This window comes from Trachypithecus francoisi, unplaced genomic scaffold (assembly GCF_009764315.1).
Source record: "Trachypithecus francoisi isolate TF-2019V2 unplaced genomic scaffold, Tfra_2.0 Lachesis_group3, whole genome shotgun sequence".
NCBI lineage: Eukaryota > Metazoa > Chordata > Mammalia > Primates > Cercopithecidae > Trachypithecus > Trachypithecus francoisi.
In genome coordinates this window covers 44456713-44466441 of record NW_022681468.1, presented here as the reverse complement: position 1 = coordinate 44466441, position 9729 = coordinate 44456713, and positions in this window count along the sequence as shown.

The window sequence follows — 9729 nt, the reverse complement described above, 5'->3', positions numbered from 1 at the left end:
TGCGGGTGTCATCTAGATCAGTGCAGGATCAGAACCCCTTTTCCACAGCATAGACAGATGGAAGATTGCCCTCTGGTTTGATACTGAAGTGGGGGTAGAGTCTTTTGTTGTTTGCAGTTGTGTCTCTTTCCTTTGTAGTTTGCACGAGATCTTAATTCCAAAAGGGATAATCCATTTCTGCTTCTTTGATTACTGTAGGTCAGTTGGGTTTGCCTGCTGCTGCTCTTTCTCAAAATTCAACTTTTTTTTTTTTTTTTTTGAGACGGAGTCTCGCTCTGTCACCCAGGCTGGAGTGCAGTGGCGCAATCTCGGCTCACTGCAAGCTCGGTCTGCTAAGTTCGCACCATTCTCCTGCCTCAGCCTCCCAAGTAGCTGGGACTACAGGCGCCCGCCACCAAACCCGGCTAATTTTTTGTATTTTTTTAGTAGAGACGGGGTTTCACTGTGTTAGCCAGGATGATCTCGATTTCCTGACCTCGTGATCTGCCCACCTCAGCCTCTCAAAATTCAACATTTTAGTGACATCATCCTAACCTTTACTTCAGGGTGGCCTTGTATTGTGTGTGCTTCCCAGCTACTCATATCTGCCTACTTCAGCATATTACAAAGCAGCTGTCTAGGTCACCTACTGTCATGATAAACTTGGTGAGATTTTCTTTTTTTGTAGACAGGCTTTATTTTGTTGCTGGTCAACCAAGATGTCATTTGATGTAGGATTTAACTTGTTTTTGCATTACCCTAATGTGTTGACATCTCTGGTAGATTTAAAATTTATAATAACAGAAAAGATCATATTTTTTATTTATTTATTTTTTTGAGATGGAGTCTCACTCTATTGCCCAGGCTGGAGTGCAGTGGCATCATCTCGGCTCACTGCAACCTCTGCTTCCCAGGTTCAAGCAATTCTCCTGCCTCAGCCTCCTGAGTAGCTGGGACTACAGGCCCGTGCCACCATGCCTGGCTAATTTTTTATATTTTTAGTAGAGATGGGGTTTCACCATGTTAGCCAGGATGGTCTCCATCTCCTGACCCCGTGATCTGCCCGCCTCAGCCTCCCAAAGTGCTGGGATCACAGGCGTGAGCCACCGTGCCCGGCCAAGACCATGTGTTTCTACTCCACTGGAAACATCCAGTTAGGTACCAAGCTTCAGGACAATAACTGAGATTCAGAACTTCCTTGAATTTTTGTTTGCTTGTTTGTTTGTTTTTGTTTGAGACAGGGTCTCTCTCTGATGCCCGGGCTGGAGTGCAGTGGTATGATCTCAGCTCACTGCAACCTCCGCCTCCTGGGTTCAAGTGATTCTCCTGCATCAGCCTCCAGAGTAGCTGGGATTACAGGCCCCTGCCACCACACCCAGCTAATTTTGGTATTTTTAGTAGAGATGGGGTTTCACCATGTTGGGCAGGCTGGTCTTGAATTCCTGACCTCAAGTGATCCGCCCACCTCAGTCTCCCAGAGGGCTGGGATTACAGGCATGAGCCACCACACCTGGCCAAATTTTTTTTTTTTAATATTTTTTATTTTGGAATGATTTTGATTTACAGAAAAGTTACCAAAATAGTAGAGTTTCTGCTTCCTTTCACCTAGTTCCCTTTAATTTTAACATCTTACGTTATAATGATATATTTATCTAAACAAATTAACATTGGCGCATTTCTATTAACTAACCTCTAGACTTTATTTGAATTTCACCAGTTTTTTTTTTTCCATTAATATCTGTTTTCTGTCTTATGATCCAATCCAGGAGACCACGTTGCATTTAATTCCTTGAAATTTTAAAACACATTTGTCAGAACAAAGTAGACAGGATATGGTGTGGTTTAGTGGAAAGGATGTGGATTTGAGGATCAAATAGACAGACACAGGTCTAATCCTAGCTCTGCCATTTATTAGCTACTTGACTATAAAAAGTAGACTAAGTTGTTGTGAGGATTAAATGAGATAAGATGTGCCAGAAAGCACCTGGTGAGTAATTAATCCTTGGTAAATGTTTGTTATCTTCTTCCTGATATTGCAAAGTAGGAGACTTTTTAGTTGTGCATGCCTACTAAAATTCCTTTGGCTGTGTTTAGGGCCATCCCAAACCAGATCACAGGAGTCTGCTTCAGAATGATTATCAATCAAATATAGTGCATTGACTTGGAAAACCACTTACTGGGCTTCTGCATGTCTTCTGTATATTTGCCTCTAGAGCATCAAGTTCAACAGATTATATAGAAGCAACAGTGGCTTTTTATGACATCTGTAGCCTGTAGCTAGCTACATTGGTATTCCATACCTCCAGTAGGACCAGCTGTGAAATCCACACCAAGATCCAGGGTCCTGTAGCCGGTTGACACGCAGAGCTCATTCTGCCAGCAATTCAAAGTAGACTCAAACATGGTCAGTTACATTAGAATGGAATACTAGACCTGAGGGTGTGTAGAGTTTATCTCAGAGCACTGGTTTTGCCAAATGGGTTGTAAAATAGATGAATACTTGCTTCTATTTCCTGTGTGCCATGCTGTGAACATTAAGTCTGTTGTACTGATATGCTGTCTAAAACTGTGTTGTTCATGGAATACTACACAGCTATAAAAAAGAATGAAATCATGTCCTTTGTAGAAACATGGTTGCTGTGGGAAGCTGTTGTCTTAAGTGAATTAATGCAAAAATAGAAAACCAAATACCGCATGTTATTTATAAGTGGGAGCTAGGCCGGGTGCAGTGGCTCATGCCTGTAATCCCAGTGCTTTGGGAGGCCAATCTGGGAGGATAGCTTGAGGCTAGGAGTTTGTGAACAGCCTGGGCAACATAGACCCTGTCTCTACAAAAAATTTAAAAAATTAGCTGGGCATGGTGGTGAGCGTTTGTAGTCGCAGCTACCTGGCAGGCTGAAGTGGAAGTGAAGGAGTTTGAGGCTGCTGCCTGGATGATAGGGGAAAAAAAAAAAAGGTAGGAGCTACACATTGGGTACACATGGACATAAAAATGGGAACAACAGACACTGGGGACTCCAAAATTGGTGGGAGAGATGAAGGGGGTCAAGGGTTGAAAAACTACCTATTGGGTACTATGTTGGGTACACTCTTTGGTTGAAGGGTTCAATAGAAGCTTAAACCTCAACATCGTGCAATATATCCATGTAACAAACCTACACATGTATGCCCTGAATCTAAAATAAAAATAAAAATCTATCTGTGTTGTGATTTGGAAAAACAGGATTGAGGCTGGGATTGTGTGAGAGTGAAGAGAAGAAAACCAAGCTGCTGTTTTTTTTTTTTTTTTTTTTTTTTTGAGTCAGAGTCTCGCTCTATTGCCCAGGCTGGAGTGCAGTGGTGCATCTCAGCTCACTGCAAGCTCCGCCTCCCGGGTTCACACCATTCTCCTGCCTCAGCCTCCCGAGTAGCTGGGACTACAGGTGCCTGCCACCATGCCCGGCTAATTTTTTTTGTATTTTTAGTAGAGATGGGGTTACACCATGTTAGCCAGGATGGTCTCGATCTCCTGACCTCGTGATCTGCCCGCCTTGGCCTCCCAAAGTGCTGGGATTACAGGCATGAGCCACCGCGCCCGGCCCAAGCTGCTTATGTGTCTTTTCCTTCCAGCTTGAAGATAGTGAGGAGTGTAAGTAAAAATCTTTGGCCATTTTAGTATATTGAAGAAAATCTGGTGCAGCACAAAATCTTACACTCTGCTTGAATATATTTGATGGTTTTGCCATCAAGAATGGAGATTTCTTCTTTCATCAGTGAGTCTGGGCTGGGTGTGGTGGCTCACACCTGTAATCCCAGCACTTTGGGAGGCCCAGGTGGATGGATTGCTTGAGCCCAAGAGTTTGAGATTATCCTGGGTTAACATGGTGAAACCCCATCTCTACAAAAAATACAAAAATTAGCTGGATGTGGTGGCACTCACCTGTAGTCCTAGCTACATGTGAGGCTGAGGTGGGAGGATTACCTGAGACTGGGCTGCAGTGAGCCGTGATCATGCCACTGAGCTCTAGCCTGGACACAGAGTGAGACTCTGTCCCAGGGGAAAACAAAAAGCATGTGTACTGGTACTATCGGTGTATTAGAGAAATTAGGTTCTAAAGTTATCTCCCATCCATTATTATTTAGTGATGGTTGATGATATGTAGTGAATATTTCTGAAGGATCATTTATTTGCCAAACACTTTTTGAACCCTAAGTTCAAGGCACTGTGTTTGGTACCAAAGGATAGAAAGATAAATACATTGAGGTCTCTGTTCCTGAGGAGCTTAAAATTTTGTGGGGGAGATAAGACATTGATAAGTAACAATACAGGATATGGGATTGGTGAGGATAAAGAGTCTGATTTTGAGAGGAGGAGAGCAATTGGGAGTGAATTTTTAGCTGGGTCTTTAAGAACAATAATTTTGAGAGGACAAGGATAAAGGTTAATGAGAAGCAGAGGAAACAGAATGAGAAAAGCATGGAGCCATGAAGGTGTGTGGTATATTTCTGAAATAGAGAGTAATCCAGTGCGTCTGGAGTGTGGGTTGTATGTAAATGTGGGATATTAACTTAAAAGGCATGTTGGAGACAAATTATGAAGGACTTTGAATTAAATGCTGTTTGCTGTGGGACATACAGTGGTGATGTCTGTGTGTCATATCATGCCACCATTGATGACCCAGGCTGTGCACTTGCCCCAAAACACTCAATCTTTTGCTGGGGGTTTTCAAACTTGTACTGGAACAATAAAGAAAGACTAGTAGAGGGAATCTTAGATATAATGCTTGGGAATTCTCAGTGACCAAGGTATCTGCATGTTTAAGACACTGATAAGCAGTGGGTGAGATGGAGAGTGACCTAGTGAGTCATATGGGCTATAGTGGAGAGAAGACGTCCTGGCAGAGACTGAGTGCCAGACTCTAGTCATCTCCCAAGCATAGCAGCCCTCTTACTTTTTTATGGTGATATGAATTTCCCCAGGAACCATAGACAGTTGAACTGGCCTAGGGAAGAATTGTTCATATTGGCAGTAAGGGAAAAGCAGCAGAGCCTCTTTGATGAAACTGTAAAATGTGAGCTGGGAGCTACTGGGAGCCATGTTTCCAAGGTTTTGGAGAAAGCTCCTTTGAAAACTAAACTGATGAGAAAGACAGAGGCAAGTGAAATGGGATAGCAGGTCTTCAAGTCCAGCCAGCTGCACTCCTGCTCTTCACATTGTTTGGTATTGTGATCCAAGAAATTCAACGTTTTGCCTAGGCCAGTTCAACTGGAGTTTCTGGTTCCTGAGGAAGTTCACAGCCAATAAAGGTATCATGCCAACCCCTGTGCCAGGGGCAAGCATTGTGATCAGCAGACCTCGTAGAACCACGTACATGTGGGGTGGGTGACTATTTCCCTAAAGAAGTGGAGCAGAGATGCTATCCTTAGTAAAGGGAGAAAATAGTAAGTATCCTCTTCTGATGAGGAAAGCACAACCTGGATCCACAGTCTTGGGGCTGGAAAAGAAGGTCTGCATTTGAGAAACACTGTCCCATTCCCATAGAATCTACTGTTAACTGAGGTAGGAATGCTAGAAGATAAGCAGACTTGGGAAGAGAAATAAAGGCCTCAATTTTTCCACTTTTGGGATTCAGCTGTCTTCAGAAATGTATAGACCAATGGAATAGAACAGAGGCCTCAGAATAACGCCACACATCTACAACCATCTGATCTTTGACAAACCTGACAAAAACAAGAAATGGGAAAAGGATTCCCTGTTTAATAAATACTACTGGGAAAACTGGCTAGCCATATGTAGAAAGCTCAAACTGGATTCCTTCCTTACACCTTATACAAAAATTAATTCAAGATGGATTAAAGACTTAAATGTTAGACCTAAAACCATAAAAACCCTGGAAAAAAACCTAGGCAATACCATTTAGGACATAGGAATGGGCAAGGACTTCATGACTAAAACACCAAAAGCAACGGCAGCAAAAGCCAAAATAGACAAATGGGATCTAATTAAACTAAAGAGCTTCTGCACGGCAAAATCAACTACCGTCAGAGTGAACAGGCAACCTACAGAATGGGAGAAAATTTTTGCAATCTACCCATCTGACAAAGGGCTAATATCCAGGATCTACAAAGAACTTAAACCAATTTACAAGAAAAAATCAAACAACCTCATCAAAAAGTGGGCAAAGGATATGAACAGACACTTTTCAAAAGAAAACATTCATGCTGCCAACAGACATATGAAAAAATGCTCATCACCACTGGTCATCAGAGAAATGGAAATCAAAACCACAATGAGATACCATCTCACACCAGTTAGAATGGCAATCATTAAAAAGTCAGGAAACAACAGGTGCTGGAGAGGATGTGGAGAAATAGGAATGCTTTTACACTGTTGGTGGGAGTGTAAACTAATTCAACCATTGTGGAAGACAGTGTGGCAATTCCTCAAGGATCTAAAACTAGAAATACCATTTGACTCAGCCATCCCATTACTGGGTATATACTCAAAGGATTATAAATCATGCTGCTATAAAGACACATGCACACGTATGTTTATTGCGGCACTATTCACAATAGCAAAGAGTTGGAACCAACCCAAATGTCCATCATTGATAGACTGGATTAAGAAAATGTGGCACAAATATACCATGGAATACTATGCAGCCATGAAAAAGGATGAGTTCATGTCCTTTGTAGCAACATGGATGAAACTGGAAACCATCATTCTGAGCAAACTATCGCAAGGACAGAAAACCGAACACCACATGTTCTCACTCATAAGTGGGAACTGAACACTGAGAACACTTGGACATAGGGCAGGGAATATCACACACTGGGGCCTGTCATGGGATGAGGAGATGGGGGAGGGATAGCATTAGGAGAAATACTTAATGTAAATGATGAGTTAATGGGTACAGTAAATCAAAACGGCACATGTATACATATGTAAGAAACCTGCACATTGTGCACATGTATCCTAGAACTTAAAGTACAATAATAAAAAAAAAGAACCTAAATAAAATTTGTGTTGAGATGCATGTGTTTTTAATCTTTCAAAATTATATATTATGGATGATAAATTATTTTCTCCTAAAAAAAAAAAAAAAGAAATGTAGGAAACTTGAGTTTGGTGGTTTTCTACATAAGCTGAAGTTCCATTTTAATTAAGAACCTGGTGCTGTCAGTGCTTTCCTCCTCAAAGCTCTGACCATTCCATGTTATTGATCCCCACCAGTGATAATGATGTGCATTTCAGAGTTTCTGTAATGTATGAGGCCCTAATGTAGTAGGGCCTTTATATATGTCTATGTCATGTAATTTAAATATTACAGCAATTTAATGAAGTGTATTATATGCAGGAAGGAAACTGAGGTAAGGGAGGATTGGAAATTTGCTTCAAACACAGGTCTGACTGATGTAAAAGAAGGTTGGGCTCTTGTTATTGTATTATCCCGCCTCTTTTAGATAATACTACTGCCACTATACTAATGCTACTATTAACAATGGCCAGCAGTTACTAAGCTCTTACTTTATGCTATGTACTTTAAATGAAGTATCTTTTATTCTTTACAAGTACTATCCTGAACTTAGAATTGGGAAAACTGAGGCTTGAGGTCATATAAATCATGTGATAAAGCCAGCACTTGAATTCAGCTCTCTTAGTACTAGAGACCAAATCTGTAAGTGCTATTTTCTACTGTCTTTAGGTCCATAAGTAAAGCTTATCTGACAGATTTCCAAGTCAGCTGTTGCTACCATCCTTCCAAGTTAGTAGTTTCCCACCTAGGAAAAGGATAAAGCTTGTAGCAATGCTACTTCTCACAATCTTTAGTGCTTTCTTTGCCTTAATCTTAAGTTTCGGGAGAAGGGAAAAGCAATTCACTTCACAATGTGGTTGGGGTCTGATCTTCAAAGACATAATTAAAACTGTCCTGGATAGCTGGGCATGGTGGCTCATGCCTGTAATCCCAGCACTTTGGGAGCCTGAGGTAGGAGGACTGCTTGAGCCCAGGAATTCAAGACCAGCCTGGGCAACATAGTGAGATCCCATTTCTTTCTTTCTTTCTTTTTTTTTTTTTTTGAGGCGGAGTCTTGCTCTGTCGCCCGGACTGGAGTGCAGTGGCCGGATCTCAGCTCACTGCAAGCTCCGCCTCCCGGGTTTACGCCATTCTCCTGCCTCAGCCTCCCGAGTAGCTGGGACTACAGGCGCCCGCCACCTCGCCCAGCTAGTTTTTGTATTTTTAGTAGAGACGGGGTTTCACCGTGTTAGCCAGGATGGTCTCGATCTCCTGACCTCGTGATCCGCCTGTCTCGGCCTCCCAAAGTGCTGGGATTACAGGCTTGAGCCACCGCGCCCGGCCTGAGATCCCATTTCTTAAAAAAAAAAAAACAAAAAAACATTAGCTGGGACTGGTGGCTAGCACCTGTAGTCCCAGCTACTTAGAAGGCTGAGGTGGGAGGATGACTTGAGCCTAGGAGTTCAAGGCTGCTGTGAATTATGATCGGGCCACTGCACTCCAGCTTGGGCAACAGGAGACCCTGTTTCAAAACAAACAAGCAAACAAAAACCGTCCTAGTGGCATTAAACTATAATGCCATCTGAGTGGATGACCTCAATGTAGTATTGGCTACAAATTTTATTTGCACATATAACATATTTATTCTTTCAACAGAAGTTTCCTGTTCTGTTAAAATATAAAGTACTAGAGTGGCCTTTGTTCTTGAAGAGCTTCACTCTGAATCTTGTAACTGGTCTGGATGTGGTCTTTCAATAAGACAATAGCAGCAGCATAATAAGCCTCCAGGTCAGCATAGTAGCATAGTATTTTGTGTTACCTATTTTAGTAAGTTTACGTTTGGTTAACTCCTGTTGAGGAACAATATTATGATCAAAGAGATGATATGGTTTATTTATTAGATGAATCCTTGATGTCTTCATACTAATATAAAGCTCTGTCACAGCCTGCTTTGATCTGCTGGTTCCTGGGTGTGGTATCCAGCTGTTTGTCAGCGTCCCTCTCCATACCCATGGAAATCCCAACTGTATTGGGTTTTGGGTTGCCTACCAGGTTCACTGTTTAAAAATGTGAGTTGGAATGTTCCTTTTTATGTTTTTATCAAAAAGAACACAAGTTCTATGATGAGTTAAAATTACTATAAATGTTTATAGCTCATATTCATTGTATGAGATTAGTTGAAAAATCTTGTTTCCATGTTGCCTTCTGATGGAGTTTGGGTCAGGTGAAGGTGGTTACAAAAATGACACTAAAATTTTCACATTATACCATTGCTTGATAGTCATTCATTAATTCTTCACTTAGTCTACTTATCAAGTATCAACAAATCTTTATTTTGGAGATGAATAAGATGTGTCCTTTACAGTGGGAAAGTTTATTATTTAATAGAGACTTCAATTTGCCTTCTTGATAAATGTGATGAACACATCAATTTACATAGATATTCAGGCTATCAGATCTTGGAATTGCTGAACTAAATTCTTCTGTATGTATTCTTATATGATTTTATCCTAGGTATTTGGGGAAATAAATACTGTCTGATGGGGGAGTAGATAGCTTTTTCAAATTTTGTATCTGCGAATGCATATTATCAGCCGAGCTTACATGACTATGCAATTATAAAGAAGTATAAAGCACAGGCTATTAAGTGGTCCAAAAGAAAGTAAGTACTCCGCTCGTAAATCTTTGAAATCATGGGAATGTTTCCAGACAGAACAAGATGGAATTTATCTTCCTAATTGTGACACAGTACCTT